Source organism: Apteryx rowi, unplaced genomic scaffold (assembly GCF_003343035.1).
Source record: "Apteryx rowi isolate R43461 unplaced genomic scaffold, aptRow1 scaffold_513, whole genome shotgun sequence".
Classification (NCBI taxonomy): Eukaryota; Metazoa; Chordata; class Aves; order Apterygiformes; family Apterygidae; genus Apteryx; species Apteryx rowi.
The window spans coordinates 413,109-429,357 of NW_020450776.1; the positions used below are offsets into that span (position 1 = coordinate 413,109).

General features: G+C 46.9%; 1 protein-coding gene across 3 annotated transcripts in view; it reads right to left on the reverse strand.

The window, feature by feature from the left end:
- CACNA2D2 (calcium voltage-gated channel auxiliary subunit alpha2delta 2) overlaps positions 1 to 16,249 on the reverse strand; it is a 247,376-nt gene that overhangs the window by 182,402 nt on the left and 48,725 nt on the right. The gene's annotated exons all lie outside the window — the stretch shown is intronic.

The following is a 16,249-nucleotide window of genomic DNA, read 5'->3' on the forward strand; positions in this document are numbered from 1 at the left end:
AATGTTTTGCAACCAAAAAATACACATGATCCACTGCCCATACCACTGGTTTTATAGTTTCTTCCTTCACACTGCAGGCCACAAGCATCCCCCTCTCGCTCACAAGCTGAGCTGCCCACCACACTTCCCACGCACCCACACCTCTGTTGAGCCAAACTGGCAGTGGAGGCAGAGCCACCACATTTCTTCCTGTACTTTTCCCTGTTTAAATGTGTGCTTATGCTCCAAGCTTGCAGCTCTGGTCCAYGGCCTGCTCCTCCAAGCCACATCGCACAACTACAGAGGACAGTGCCAGCCCCAAGGGAAGTGCTGCTGGCACCAGCACCGGCCAAAGGAGAAAGGATCTGTCCCAACAGCAAGAGGCTTCTGCTCCCATAACCAGTGAAGCATTAATGACTGTATCGACAGTGTCAGCACAAGACTTCTGAATCACCAACACCTCAGTCACCTCCTCAGGGCATCTATTTGGCCGGTTAATTCAGCCTGTCTGCAAACTCAGGTGCAACCAAGACAAGGAGCAGGAGGAACTTTTTTAGAGTCATTTGAGATTAGAAAAAAGCCTTATGCTGTGTTTATTATTATTATTTTTTAATAAATTATTTGAAGGGAACTATGCAGCAAACACCACAGACACTCTCTTGCTTCTCCCTGAATCCTTGGGCTACTTGTAAACAAACACCTGGAATTCCAGGCGTGAAGATCTCTGGCAGCAGAAAACCCTCCAAGGAGACCTGGACCTTCCTGAGGACACAGCTGACTTTCCATGCCTAACTGAGATTTCCATGCTAAGTGTGTCTGGCCCCCGTGTGAGCTTYCATGCTCCTTGGGAGTTGAATCATATCATCTCATCCTACCCACAAACAAAAGTAAAGGCGGGGGGGGAAACCCCCAAAACCTTCTCTGGAGCTTCATTAGAGGCAAAACAGTCTGCCTATTTGACTACCAGTTTGTTGCAGACCTAACCATTACAACAACAGAAGAGACTACCTGGTGTAGAAACTATTTCTCAGAGAACACCGGCATGTCCCTGCCCTGCTCTGCCTTGGGTCTCAGAGAAGCACCAAAACACAAACCATAAACAAGCTGTTTCTGTAATGCAGATGCGTACCTCAGAAATCACTGCATTTGGGCCAGCGCTGGCAGCATGAAGGAATGACTGAGGACCAGTTTGGCTAGAAACACTCACCAGGTTGACATCATGACCATGAAYGTTTCCCTTGGTTCTGCCAGCACAAATAAAGCTAGTGAAACCCAGTGCTTTAAGGGCGGGCAGGGCTGGTGCCCAGGATCTGGACAGCAGCACATCACAGCCATGGCTGGGACCACTGCACAGCTGGGACCTACTTCCTGCAAGATACTTGTAAGCACCAAGRAAGACTACAGCCACCGGATGGATCAGTGACCTGATGTAGCATAACAAGAACTAGAACTCCATGTTCTAGAACTTCATGTCCTGTTGAATGCTGGAAGAGCCAAAGAGAAAAAAGATTGTGCTGGCACTACATGTATAATATTAATGGACAAATGGGGCTCTGCTCTCTACAGCTGCCAGGCTGACACATCATACCATTGCAGAATTATTTAGGAGATGTGAATAAGAACTCTTGCACTGTATTCTAGCGCATCAGGAGAGCAATGAACACAGTCAACCAATCTGATGTACACAGAGTCCAGGACAACGCAAGGAATTGACAACGGCTGAGGCTGCCATTTAGGAACAGCAAAGCAGACTATGAAGTGCAGTCCAACGTGATCTTTACTTCATTCCTATATCAGCAGCTCAGGAACAGGACGGAAACACCATAGAAAACATCCTTCTGATATGCTCTCAGACTAATTCCACCCTCTTTCTTTTCCAGAAATTCATAAGCAGGAAACAGCTCTGCTCAATGGAAGGCAGCTGGCAATGAATTCAGGAGCCTGAGTAGAGAATCCACCCCTCCTCCCCAACAGCCTCCACTTTCCTTTTGTGGTTTAACAAAGTGGTTTCAGAGGCTGAAACCACAGGAGTACATTCTGAGACTGAGCCAAGGGGTGCTCTTTTGGCTTTGCACAGTCCCTCCAGACCTACAGGCTTAATCTTCAGGCTTCAACTTTGCTTTTTAAGACTCTTGCTGCAGTCCCTATTTTGCCCAAGCCTTCCAACGAGCCAGCCCCTCCTTCCTTCTGTATCACTAGCAAATTCCTGACAACACTTCTCTTGTCAGCCTTTCATCCAGATACACCATTCCTTGATCCTAGCTCTGCTCCAGGCACCTATTTTTCAAAAAAACCCCTAGAGATTCAAGTAATCTTACCCTGGCTGCCAGGAGTGACATCCCACCCCACTCCTATCAGCAGGATGGCACATGAAACGCTCAGAACGGCTCATCTCTGAAGCTTCAGGAGAACACAGCATTCTTGCAAGTTCTCCTGGTTAGTGACCTGTAAGAACTCTGCAGACAAGCAAAGAGCAGAGACACAGCAAGCCAAACATCTGCAAAACTAGCCTGACTCCTCAGGCCCCAGAAAACAGGTAGAACTTTCCTCCATTGCCATCTCAGGCTCCAGGTCTGCTGGTTTTCAAGGAAGAGCAAGAACCAGCTTCAAGCATGACGTTTTTCAGTCAACCTGATTTCAAGGGCTCCACCCAAATCATTTTAGTCCCCAAACTACCTATGTTCCACACCAATTTGGCACCTCCTGTCTTATTATAGGAGGTCATTACACGAGGGCAGTAATGCCAAAGAGAACAATTAGTAAGATGACCCTTTCTAGAGGCAACCTCAGACTCCAGCAGGAGTCATTTTTAGGTATTTTCATTTTTGAGCCCCATCGCACCCCAAGCCTCAGACTGAAAGGCATGTACTGCCAATAGCAAGGGATCCTGTGCTAGAGAAAAACACCTCACATCAGTGCAGAGAGGGTTAAAGCGAGCAAAACAGCACGAAGCAATATTCTCTCATGCTCTTTTTTCCCTTTGGTAAGTACCAGCATAACAAAATAATGTGTTTGGAAGGCGCGCGCTACCTCCAGCTGAGCAGCAGCAATTAGGAAAGCAAAAGAAGAACAATCTTCAATGAGAAAGCTTTGGATAAGGAGGGCGTCCTGACATTAGTATTTTCCTATTATGAAACAGAAAATTGGCTCCTATTGATTCCAGGCAGAAACAGTGACTGTCCACAAGGGAGGAGGAGGGGGGAGAGAGGGAAAAAAAAAAAAAAAAAAAATTCCCCCCCCCCCCCAAACCAAAACCACCCAGGAGATGTTCCTCCATGCTCTCTCTGCAACTGCAGAGCTCTGCAGACCTTCCTGGCTAAACAGTTTATCTGTGTTAATTAGAACAATTCAACACAAATTAATAGTGACCATACACGCACAAGAATATATTAGATAGGCAGGGGAATGGCAGTGCTCCACACAATTAAGATAACGTTATGCTTTCCATTGTAACATTTTACTTTGGATTGTTTAAAACTTGTCCAAGTTTAACTCATTGAAGATGACATTTTCCATACTGGGTTTTTCCTTGAACCAAATTAAGGGCAGAATTTTCTGGTCAAAGACATCCATACCATTTCTCAGCTATGGCAAAGCACTCAGATTTCCCCTTAGTAGAAGAACATTGAGAATCATTGAGATTCTCCTATGCCCCTGTGCTCTGAAATATGGGTTTGGAATTTGCAACAGCAGCAGCCTGGGGTCAGGAAATTGCTGCTTCCAAGTCCATGTAGAGATACGCAAGCTAAGCCCACGCTATCAGTCTCAGAGAGAAGGGGGAATGCAGTTGGCATGCTCTTGGTAGACTGTTTTTTCAATCAGAAGATTTTGCAATCTCTTTGTGAACATGCCACATCCCCTTACAGTCTGCACACGTCACCCAACAGGCAGAGTGAGCACATGGCAATGCAAGAACACAAGAGCGAAGACAAATTCTTCTTGCAGAGCTCYACATATATATATACGTATGTATGTATGTATAAAAAATAAAAGTGTGCATGTGACGTGGCAGACAGGAAAAGGGCTTCAGCCCCTGCATTAGCTTTGCTCAGTGCAGGGATCTAGGCATGGAAGTGGGAAGAGGAGTCCAGCAGCAGAAGCAGAGCAAACTGGTAACTGGCAAGAATAAGGGGAAAATACTAACACAGGCAGAACAACAGAATTACTGAGTTGAAATTAAAAATAAATGAGGGTGGGTGGGGGGAAATCAAAACGCACAAAGACAACCCACAACCTGAAAAACTTCATCCCAATACTTCAAAGCATCGTGCAGTTATAAACAGCCRAGTATACGATACAAACCAGCAAAGCACTAAGTAGCCTTACTAAAAAGCAGACACAACCAATTATCAATACACATTCACAGCAGCGACTGTATAATCGAAGAGGCAGATCTGATATTGCCTCAGAACATTCATTCTCTAAATTCACTTGTTTGCCTTGCTCCTAATGTACAATAAATGATGCTCATCTCTGCTATTAATTCCCTCAGTGCCTATATATCCAGTGAGTTGTCAAGGTTTAGGAAAGCATTTGCCACTACCCARTTCCCTATGCAGGGACCAAGCACCATGCAGCTGTGCCTGAGAACGGACAGAAAAAGGAGTGGAAATACTCCCATTCCCATAGTGGCTCCTTCACCGACTCATTGAGACACCAGGAAGAAGCCRCCGCCTCTTCCCGTAGTTCAGTTTATCTGATCATAAAGCATTAAGGAAAATAGCTAAAACTCAGGGGGGTTCCCTTTACAGTACCATTATCACACGTGCCTTTCAGCACCAGGAGAAAGAAAAAAATTGTTATTCAACTCCAGCCTTGCTGTTTCCCTTGGCCGCCTGGCGCCACGCAGGGCTGGGAAGGGCTGCGGACCTCAGCCCTGGCCAACGGGCAGGGTGGGCACCCCACTGCTCTGGCAGGAGACACTGCTGCACCTGGTTGGGCTTCTGCTGTGTGCTGCACTGTCGTACAAAGGTTTCTGGTCTGGATATTTTTCCACTCCCCACGCCCAGCGTGAATCCAAAACACCTAGTCTGGACAGCTCCAGTCCAAACACAAACCTTTAATCATAGTGCAAACCTAGCATGCTTGCAAAAGAGCAAACTACTGCATGCTGCAAAAGGGTGGRCTACTCTCCCGCTTCCAGAACAACGCACCTAGACCTGTGGGTGCTTCAGGTGAGGAAGACCAAAGACCAAACTAGATCTCCAAAGGTATAACAGCCCCGCGCTCTGCACAGGTGCCCTGAAGAGGGAGGGATGGTGAGACAACCCCTCATGCAGAGAGGGGACCACATCATGTCATGCCCTACAGAGGTCATGCACTATGAAAATTAAAAGTTTTTGCCCTCCTGGCACTGTTAGGTGGAGGGAACCAGTTCAGAGGAATATTTAAGCTCCCACAGCCAGGCCTATGCTGCTCAGATCCGTACAGTAACCCAGATATGGCCTTTGCRAGGAGAATTAGTTGGTACAACAAATATGTCTGTTGGTCTCCCCCAACAGACAAGAGGAGGTCTGGGCCATTTGGAGTCTCATCTCACCCACGCTGCTCGCACACAAACGCATGCTCCGGCATCAGACTTGGCCCCTGCAGCCTCACCATAACAGAGCCTCAGCACATGCCAGCCCCAGCGTCTCAGCTGTGGTGTGCAGACGGCTGAGGCCAGAGCAGGCCTGAGCACTTCACCAGCCCCCGGTATACTCCTGCAGCCTGCCATTTCCCTGGCACCACAGGCATGCCTTAAAAAAATGGAGCTTCAACTCCTTTGTGGGTCATGCATTTCACTTGATGCCCTTCTTGGGCCCCTATTTTATTGTGCCGCATTAAAACACCCCATGCGATTCATCAGTACTCCACACTCATGCTCTCATTAGAGCCTCTGAATATGACAATACTAATTCTAGAAGTTTCAGCAGAAATATTGTAGTACTTGGTAGCCCCTGAAAACCCCAGGTCCTAGAATCCTGTAAATACAGGGGTGGGGGGAAGGGAATCTCTGCTGGAGAGGCGATTCCACAGGATTCAGGTAATTAAACAACATGGTATCAAATAAAAGAGCCTCATCATCTATTCTTTTTAAAATAAAATCTCATGGTTTTTAAGCCAATGTCATGACTTCAGATGGAGGCTGACTCATGGTTTTAGAAAACATGACCTGACCATGCTGTAATGGGGGTCCTGCCTTTTCTTCAAGGTTAAAGTTATTACAGAACAGGGACAGCAGGAACGCTACAGTAACGGAGCAGACTTGCTCACACCCTAGCACACAGAACAGACCACCTCTGATAATGAGGGAGCCTAGAAAAGAATTACCTGCAACAGAAATGACTGTCAAGAGCACCAAGAGATATTCCATGCTTGAGCAAGGAGCAGTGTGGCCGGATAACAAGGAGAAAGATGAGCACAAAACCCTGCCGGAGGAGAGAGACTGCTCAGGGCCACAGGTAGAGACCCGAGACGGCACGATTCCCATCTCCCCCCTAGTCCCTGCTGCGCCTACTGTTGTTAAAATTTCATCGTCTGGTGCTTATATTCCTTGCAATGATTCTAATCACTGCAGTGTCTGTACTACATTAGCAGGCTGTCAGTCTCTGTGCAGAGTCAGGGATAATCAAGCAGGCAGTGATAGGAGTGATACTGGCCTCACCGACAGCCGCTAGGACATTCGGCACTGCAGGGACAGGGCAAGGGAAACAGTCTTCTGGAGAAGCAGCTCCAGCTAGGAAGGTGGCAGATCCAAATTTTCCCTGTCGGAGAGTTAGGAGTGGGGAAGACCGAGAGGGAGAAGAAGCAGCAGCAGCAGGTGAAAAGCAGTGCTGCAGTCCAGCCAGGGCTTTGCAAATCTACCTCCAAGGCAATTCCTCCAGAGTCAGCTCCAGCAGAGCCGGCATCGCGGGAGCTGCCACGGCAGGCGAGCCCGCCAGCCCGGAGGACACGGCTCGGTGAGTGCTGCCCCAAGGCCAGGGGCACACCGGGCTGCCTCCTCGGGAGCAGCCAACCTGCTCCTTGCCTCAGCCGCTGGTTTGTCCTCAGCGAGAACCACTGCTCCTGCAGCCTGGGGATGCGCTTGAGAGAGAGAAAGCGGGAAGTAAACACAGAGCTTGACATTTACTAACCCCATCTCTCTCTTTCTCCTTGCGCAAAGCCACATCCCTGCTGCGTTCCTTCCTTCCACCTACCTAATAATAAGAAAGCACCATCCTGGCAGCTCCTCTCAGCTCTCCTGCAGAAGCAGGACAGAGAAACATGCAGTTAAGCTGCTCCTCAGGGATGGGCAGCTATAATTGAAGCAAACAAATCATAGGACTGAAGTCTCTTTCCTTCACAAAAGGGCCTGCTAAAAGGCAGTAGTATCACAGAGGACRCTGGGGACGGAGAGGGAAAGGCAGCCCAGCCTTGCCGGGAAGCAGAGGTGGCAGCTGCTCCACACGTCCTGCCCTGCATTGCACTGGGCACCCGCGTCTCCATCTTCTGCAGCATTTGCAGGGGCTGGACTCAGAGGTGGACCTGAGGCTGCTATGCATAATTTAGCGACTAGGCAGGGATAAAGGGCTGTGCGTGGTTAGCCCTTACATAAAGCCTCTTCTGGCCTGGAAAGCTGCTTTTAGTTTTCAGCAGCCCAAGCCCTTGTACAGGGAGCACTTAGAGTGACAGACCTGGTCGAGTGTCTGCAAAGACTGAATCTTCTGCAAGGTAATTCAATAACACACAGCTTCAAATTCAGTCTTCTCCTTTCAGATGAAGTGCTATAGAGATAAATCACCAGAGAGATGAATACATAAGGTCTCAACCACAATGCGCGCTCTGCCCAGGCACTCCTCTGTAYGCTCACACAACAGCTACGATGGCACGGGTCTTGCTGCTGGATCCAGGGCCAAGCCTGCCACAGTCTGCTACCATAATGCACAAGAGTGAGAAAACAGCTACAGAATCTCAGACAAATACCCAAATGCATTTGCAGATCACAGGATCTCTTAAAATATATGCATGTACAGTAAAATGGGGGGGGGAGGAGTCAAACTGATCCTTGATTCTGGCTGGTTATCCTTGATTCTCCTGGTTATCCTTGATTCTCCTGGTTATCAGGGACATAGCTTTTAAAAATACTGCATTTTCTTTTCCAAAGCTTTTGTTATCTCAGCTGCTTTCCTTCAGGATCTATGCAGAAAAGTTTAATCAGTATGATTAAAGTCATGTCTACAGAGCACAGCTGTACTTCTTTAGATCAGTGCAGCTAAAATTGCACCTCGAATACTGTAAGAGGGATGCTGTTAAAGATGTTCTATACTGCTATATTTTGACTTTATGCTATTCCTATCAGAACCATTGCCCCTGCACTAAGGATTGTACTGGGTTTATCCCACTGTCCCTACCAGAATAATATTATGCTGTACCAAAGCAAGGGATAGGTCAGATCAAAAGGTGCATTGACAAAGCAGCGCAAACCCTTACAACATATGAAGCTCTTCAATACTACTACGTGCTGGATTTAACACAGCTCAACTGAAGTCACTTCCCCGCTGGTTTACCTATGAGCAAGAATTAAAACCAAATTCAGAAGGGATCATCAGTGTAACTAAAAAAGTTAAAAGTGCTCTTTTAGGTAGACAAGCACACGCTCTACTGAAGCACCACGGTGGGCCCACCAGGACAACTGCAGGAGCTGGGAGGAAGGGGACACCACGGGAAGGTCTCCTGGAGATGGGGAACGGAGTGCTGCAGCTGGGAGAGCTCCTCTTTATCCCCTGCAGGCATACTCTGGGTAGGTGCAGTTTCCTTGCTCGCTTTGGACTGTGTGACCCAGCCTTCAAGGCTCTCAGACCCTCAGAAACATTACTTTAGGTTAGCTTTAAAATAAATAACCAGGCCTTTTCCCAAAACAGCTTTACCTTCTGTGCCAGAAAAGCTGCTGCTGCTTGTAGGAAGGRCTGTGAGAAAAGGCTGTGCAGGCCTCATTAACACTCAAACTCTCAGCCATATTTTGCAGGCTTTTCTTCTAACTACAAGAGTAATATTTACCTTGCACTGCCTTTTATTCTTATCAATGGCTACTACTGGCCAAATTCAGGTCTCAGCTGCACTGATGTAAATTTAGGATAACTCCACTGACATGGAATTACACTAAATCTCTCATTAGAGCTAGAGCAATTGAAATGTAGGCCAGCATACATCAGCAATATCAACAGTTACTCCTGCTTTCTGCAAAGCAATGATCTATTAAAAAAAAAAAAAATTTTAAACAGCAACTTTGCAATTCTCTTTATTTACCTTCTGATGTAGGTTTTGGGGCTTTCTCTGATCTTCAGGGAGTCACGTTTACAAGCTTTTCTCCTTAATCTCAAGCACTAGAAACATTTCTGAAAATAGACCAACTCATTCTAAGCAAGGCTGGAAGAGATCCAGTCATCTAATCCAGCCCTCCAGCTCAAGTGTGATCTACTTCACCTGTGCTGTTCAGAACAGGCCTGTGGCCCCTGCTCTTACCCACAGCTGATGGGGAGTCCAAGCCTTCCCCAGGTGATCTCCTCCAGTGTTTTCCTAGACAGCCTGTTAGAAAGTTGTTACCAATGTCTAATACAAGTCTTCTCTCCTGTGGCATAGACTCATTAAGTTCTGCCTTACCCCACACGATAAAGAGAACAGATTTCTAGCTATTCTTTCCCATGCATTTCCAGACTGTTATCCTGTCTCCTGTTAGTGTTTTCTGCTCTCTAAGTGAGGAAGCTCAAGGAACTGAGGCTTGAACAAAAATATGCTAAATAGTCACTTTTTTATTAAAAATCTGAGTATCTGAAATGCAATCAGCTGAAGTTCTCAGCTTAGTCCTGCCTCCTCAGCCCCATCAGCAAGACTCTGGTAGCAGCACCAAATCCTCCAGGTGAGGAACCACCCCAGGTTTTCAGCAGAAGAGTTGATGAGGCATGGGGGCCGGATTGGCAAGCACCCATAGACAGTTTGTCAGATGCACCTTCTGAAGGCAACCTGCAGAGATCCAGCATCTGAACAGAGAAAGTCTACTAAAAGATTTAGAAACCTCTGCAGCATCACAGAAAATAGGGCTGGAAGGGATCACGAGACCTCACATAGGCTGTCCTGCAAACTGAAGATAGTAGTATATTTGTGATTTCTAACATAACTATCATAGTTACTTATGCCATTTCTGTCATGTTTCTTTGACCTGTTCTTAAAGACATCCAGCAACAGAGATGCCACAGCTTCACAAGATAAAATATTCTGTTGCTTCACTATCCTACTAGAAAACTTCTTGTAATATCTAATCTGAAAATCCACTGCTGCACTTTAGAACAATATACTTGGTGGAAAGATCCAGAATTAATGAAGAACAGGCACGTCTGCCTCTTGCTGCTGTACCCCATTATATATTTGAAGACTTAGATTCCCACTTTAGTTTCCTCTCTTGTAAGCTAAAAAAAGAAAAACCCACTCAAATTCATTTGTTCTTCCCTCACAAATTAATGCTTTTCATACTCTAGTGTCTTGGGTTCAAACTAAAATTAAGGCTAAAAGCAGAAAATGAAGTTGGTAGATTCTTTACCAGGTTGAAATTCAAAGCAATCCCCAAGATATCCAGACATTTATCAAGGCCGGATGCTTTTGAGCAGATGCCCACAGCAGAATTTTGGAGGAAGAGAGAGCACAGGTCACTAATGATGTGGATGGAAAACACAGAGCAGGATCCCAAACCTTCAACATGCAGCATTTTTTGATAGAAGGACATAGAGACAGTACAAGAGCACTCAGACTGGAATCGCAAGAGCAGATTTGAGGAACTCCAAGATGCCAGGTCCTGACCTGATCGCTCACAAGAGGTGAGACAGGAAGCTGCCTGTGGTCTGCCATGGAGTTACAGAGCAAGAGGTAAAGATTAGCAGCCAAGTGCAGCAACAAAACTGTGGAGATAGGGGGGCTTAAATTGCATCCATCTGTGCTGCACCTCACCCTTTCCTCTTCCTCCACCTTCTGCATCTTCACAACCCCCAAAACATGCAATTATATCAGTGCAAAACTGCAGCTGTCAGTCAGAGCTGCCTGCTAACCACAGCTTACTGCTGCTGCAGCCCCCCACTTGCAGCTATTTCCGTGCAGGATTTGCTAGCGCACAGCCTCCCAGTGCCGTGCAGGTGCAGCTGTCACATCACAGCCCTGACAGCCTGCTGAGGAACCCTTCAAATTACAGAGAAAATACAGTGGGGACCTCTTAGCAGAGCAGCAAAACACCCTCCCCCTGCACCAGCCTCCTGCTCCATCAGCTACTCGTTTACCTGCGGCTGTGACAAACCATCAAAGTTGCTCCTGTCCTGCAAGAACACCCAAGGCATTGGCAGGGCACAAGGCACGGAGCTGCCTTGCCATGCAGGAGCGTGGCAGGCCTTTCCCTGCTGGAGTGGTGGGAAGGACCAGACACATCCACCTTTCAGAGACCCCAGGAGGTGCCAACACTCTGGCATTTGCCTGCTCAGCTGAGGGTGTCACAGGAAGCTGCTCTCTGCTGCACCAGCCCTCTTCCACCTCCTGCCAACCTTGCAGAGCACCCTCCCTCCCAAGCCAACTGCTAGTTACTTGATTAGCATTTATCTGGGTAACAATGGGGAAGGCAAGTCCTCATCGGTCAGCCCCAAACAGCRCGGCAATGACTCAAGGGCTTTCCTGTCTTCTCCCAGGTATCAGCCAGAGCAAGTCAGCTTGAGTTCTTGGAAGGGTGGTCCTCATTCCCAGGAAAGGACCAAGGCAAAGGAGAAAACTCACCATTTGCTAGATACAGCTGGTCCATACAACTCATGCAGGTGACCTGATCACAGGAAGCCATGATGCAAGTTCTGGACAGGGAACAAGCMGTAGGCTTTCTTCACCAGCAGAGTTTCTCTGCCAGGCTGGGATAGGCATACAGGCTTTGCAGAAGCAGGTATGTATCAGCTTTAAGTTTCTGTTCCTCAAATAGCTTAAGAGGAGACAGCAGGACAACCTATATTCCTAGTGCCACTCCTAACAGTCCATGAACTCCGCCTGTGCACACTACTAAGATTGCATGGGGCTTTGCCAGAGAAGGGGATGAACTCAGCCTGCAGGTCCCCATTGCGCCCAAGGAACAGCACAGCACAGCAAAGTTCATGTACAGAGCAAGAGCTGGAGCTAGGCCAGAGGGAGCCTGCACTCCCCAAAGCCGCCTGAAATACTCGTTCTGACCTATTAACTAGCTTCACACAAGTCTGCTCAAACGTTTGCATCCTGACTTGCCTTTTCCTCTTTCTTTAGTTCTTTTCCAAGTGTTTTCCAAGTGTCCAGGACCCTGGATTCTCTGCTATCCCAGGCCTGCTCCTCTTGCACATGAACAGGAATGGACACACACACTGCCGAGCTCTAGATCCATCTGTTAGTACAGGAATAGCTCCCCACACAAGCTCTGCATGTGCATTTCACTGTCGACGCAAAGCGCTATTTCAGCTCCACACCTGCACTCTCTCCACAACAGTGTGCTATCTTAATTAAACTTTAGACACAGGTGGGGAGCAATTGTCTGACACAGCTGAGAAAGGGGACTTGGTCCCTATTCCCACTTCGGCGCACACGCAGCACCACCAACCTGCCTGCATCGTCTTAGTCAAGTCATCTTCCCATGTCCAAATGTTCTTACTGACAACRGCACTGGCCTCCCTCCTTGAAAGAGCACGTCCTTAATTTTTGTGAAGTGTTACAGAAGCCTTAGAAGAAAGGTASTGTATGAATGCCGGGTATTAATATTCTAACAGGAGACTCCAGGGACAGACCGGTGCATTAAAGCTACTAGAAGCAGAAACAAAACTCCCATGTGTCTCTAGCCAGACCCACAAAATACTGACAGATTTTCACAGCTACTTTCCATCAGCATTAGGAAATGTGTACATGGCCTCTTATTGTGTATCCAGGGCCAGGGTCCTGCCACTTGGGACTAAGATAACATAAAAAGGACAGGGGATGGATTCAGATCTACTCTCCGTGCAAGAAAACATTTTGGAACTGCATCAGGAACCATGTACAGCAAAGTATTAGTCTCCTGCTGTTCCAGCATGAAGTTAATCAGGGACAGAAATTAATCCCTCCTGACAGCATGTTGCCAATTTCTGATTTCATCCCCATTTGCTTGTAGCTTATCATCAAGGGAATGGGAAACTTGTAGCGCGGACGAGCCTGCCACGTGCCTCCTCCTTTGGTAGAGGCTCACACGCACAGCAGACCCGGAGTCACCTCTACTCAAAGCAACACGTACGTTCTTTCTGTGCACACATGTTCCCTCACATCCATACAGATTCGCCCACCGTTACAAAGGTAAGCGCACTGAAAWGAGCTGACGCATGCGCTTATAGGGAGCTATGGGCCCAAGCACCAGCCTCGGAGGGCTTTATGCCACAATGCGGGGAGAGAGGGGGGGAAACAAGACCAAGAAAAAAAAGAAGTCTTCTCCCCRGAGGGATAGTGCCAGAAGAGCAAAGTGGCATTTACAACTCATAAGCACTTCCCTTTCCCACTCTGTTGCGTTGCCCGGAATGTTAATTGGCATTACTCTAAACAGCAGCAGCAAAAGCTTAAGCCTAAGCAAGCCTCAACCGCCTTAATAGAAACCTGGTTGCGAGTTCTTTGAGACAGGGCTTTTGAACTAAAATGGAGAACCGTCTAACTGGCGATGCAGCAGGCTTTTTTAACGCTCTTTAGTACCATCTTATAACTGTCCTCCTAAAACTAAGGAGCAAGTTTGGGAAAGGAAGCCGTCATTTCTCAGGGCCATATGATTCTGCCTGATGGTCCATAACGTAATAGCAGGTTTCTGCTCTGCAGTTTCTTATCACAAGCCCAGTAGTTCGAGTCCTGCCCCGTAGCATGGCATAAGCACCGCACTCGCTCCTGCGGACTCTGCGGTGTCCCAAAGTTGTATTACTACAGAAACGTCTCTGAGCTACAGGCTAGGCCACTCCGAAGGCTCCACTCCGGCAGCGGAGTTTAGCTGATCACATAATAGAAAAGCAGCTTTGCAATTATACTCATGAATAATAGTGCTGACTTTGCTTTGGGTGTCACGAGCAAAGCTCAGATGATTGCACAGACCACGTACATCTCTGAATGTTCAGATGATCAAAACAAGTCTTGAAAGATCACCAAATTTTAAACAACAAAAAAATTGTGACAGGAAACATGCTTCACAATTCACTCCTCCATTTAATGCTGTTCCCTTTTCTACCATTTAAGAGTCCCTTCATCCAAATCATCAAAACTCTTCTTTTCATCAAAAAGATCCTCTGCCTCAAGTGATCAATTAGATGTTTCCAATACATCCAATGTCATAGATTATAAAGCCAGAAGGAACTAGTATAACTGACAGGTCTGATCTGAATAACACAGGCTACCGGACTGCTTGAATTAATTCCTGCTGAAATGAGAAACTCAAAAACATCCCATTGATTGAAACAATCATCGGTTTTAAAACATACGGACAACAGTTATCAGTCACAAATCTACGCACAGTTCCCTGAAAAGGTTCCCAGGCTACTAAGAAGCAAACAGCCCTGACAAGAGGCCGCATTCACCGCGAGCGTTAGCTGCAGGGAAAGCTGAAGGCCCATGGCACCGGAGATGAGCGCCCAGCTCTGCAGTGATGGCCTCATTCCGAGGACCCAGACAGACAAATGGCTAGTGAAAGCGCCATGATGTCAAAAAGGCGCCAATATATCATAACTCGATAAAATAATGCAGCCTTGTTCCATAGCATCTCTCCTCTTCAAAAGCACAGCACAGCAGCATCCGCTGCAGTGACCCATCCTGGGAGCACTCAGCCCCACTACCCCAGAAATGGAGGAAATCTTGCAAAATAAATGCAACGGGAACTGGGGGACAGGAAGAAAGGGAAAAAAAAAAAACCCAAACCCCTACAAACCATAAAACCATCAGGGGAGCTAAAAAGTGTTCCCTAGCTACTGGCACAATTCATGGTAGAATTGTTCTCCTCTCCCACGGTGACAGAGCCAGCCTGGCTGCAGATCATGGACCTCCGTGTTGCCGGCTATTCAGGCACTTGMAATCCAGCCACAAGATGCAGGCGATGGGCTGTTTCCTAAAGAAATAGCTATTTCTCATATCTCCTACCAGCGTAAGTTCTGCCCTCCTGCAGCCTTATTTTGTCAAGTCCACTCACTATTAGGCTGAGGAATTTCAAAAGCAAGTGGTTTTGCAGGGGGCCTACTCGATAGTGCATAATTGACTCTTGTTTCCAACAATTAAATGCTCTCAATAGAGATGTCCATTTTTAATGCTTTTTATAGTCTTACTAATGAATTAAGCCAAGATAACACCAGATAGTTCCCAGATGAGACAGACAACTGTCAGGCAGATTAGGATTTTATGGATAGAATTTTTCTCTCTTCCCTGCCCCCCCCCTTTTTTTAAATGCCCAACTAAAAAAAAAAAAAATAATGAAAAAATATACAAGAAACCAGAGATGCCTCTTCCTCTTTGAAAAAAACACAGAACAGTCTCTCCAGGAGATGCCTTTGCCAGCTATATTAGTTATTACTGCCTCTGCATGGCTTCCAGTTATGTGTGCATTTGAAGAAAAAGGGGAAAAAAATGCCCGAGTTCATGAAACTCCTTTATCTCAACCTCAGGATGGTTCTGTGAACATTTTTAATGAAATGACCCATAAGATTTTAAAGTGATTAACAGTTTATTAACTTGAAGGACAAGTCACAGAAGAACAACACAGAAGCAAAGCAGAGTATTTCTAGAGACACTAGGGATATTTGCTTACGGACACTAGTGTTCTCGCTACTTCTGCCCCCCCTGCCTATATCCCCACTACCTTTCCAATTCATGGACTGGTATCCAAATCTCCCATGGACATTGCTTCCTTAAGACCATTCCTCTGAATTACAGAAGATATGCTCTGTATTTTGACTTTGCTCCAAAAATTCCCCATGTAGAGCTTGACGTTTCCAGGCTGTGTGGCTCCTATCATCTGTTCACCAGATTTCAAATGCTTTTTCACATCTTCCTATACTCTCCTACCTAAGGGCTCTCATGTTGTCTCTTCACCCTATGGTGCAGAAGGAGACCCACCCCTGTTTCCAAGTCATTTGGGAGGCAATCCAAGTTCTGGGCAGCCTAACTGCAAAGGGCTCCTGGAGGAAGGAGACCATGGTTCCTGCTGGGGACACTATCCTGGGTGGTTATGCAGGACCTCCAAGAAGCAGGTCGGAGCCACCGAGTCATGAGGGATATTCTGGAG